This window comes from Buceros rhinoceros, unplaced genomic scaffold (assembly GCF_000710305.1).
Source record: "Buceros rhinoceros silvestris isolate BGI_N320 unplaced genomic scaffold, ASM71030v1 scaffold17620, whole genome shotgun sequence".
Taxonomy (NCBI): domain Eukaryota; kingdom Metazoa; phylum Chordata; class Aves; order Bucerotiformes; family Bucerotidae; genus Buceros; species Buceros rhinoceros.
The window spans coordinates 1-637 of NW_010390338.1; positions in this window are offsets into that span (position 1 = coordinate 1).

Consider the following 637-nt stretch of genomic DNA (forward strand, 5'->3'; position numbering starts at 1 on the left):
GGCTCGTGTTTTACTCGTCGGCGATATTACCCATGAAGGAAGAAGAGAGTGTTTTGTTTTGCTTATTGACACGCGCTTCTGCATGTTATTAAGGAAGGAAAAAACCTCCAGCTCCTTCGCTCCTTTATTTTGGTGATGGGGAAAACACGCAAGGACAAGGGGGGGAAATAAATCAATCAGCAGTTTAAAATTATATCTTTTTTTTTTTTTTCCCGAGATGAGGCGCGGACAAAATAAATCTTAACCCCCCAAAATCTTTTCCCCTCCCTCCAATAAAATTAAAAACACCCCAAAGTGATGGAGGGGGGAAGCTTTTCGCGCACACAATAGCCCCGATTTGCAAATGAGCATCGCCTGTTTCCAAATCACAAGCAACGTTTTGCACCGTCCAACGGCTTCTCCTTTTTCCAACAGACGGTCCTATAATATTACAAAACTATCTAACAGCAGGGAGTTTTGAATAATTTATCTCCCTTTCTTCCCTTCCTTGGCCCTTTGTCCAAACTTTTTCTCCTCCTTGCAGAATTTTGAATGAGAATAGACAAGCCCTCCCTCCCCCATCCCTTTACTCCATTTTTAAGGCAGCCCAGGGTTTTCCCCCCTTTCCCCCCCTCCCTTTTTTTTTTTCCTTCTTTTT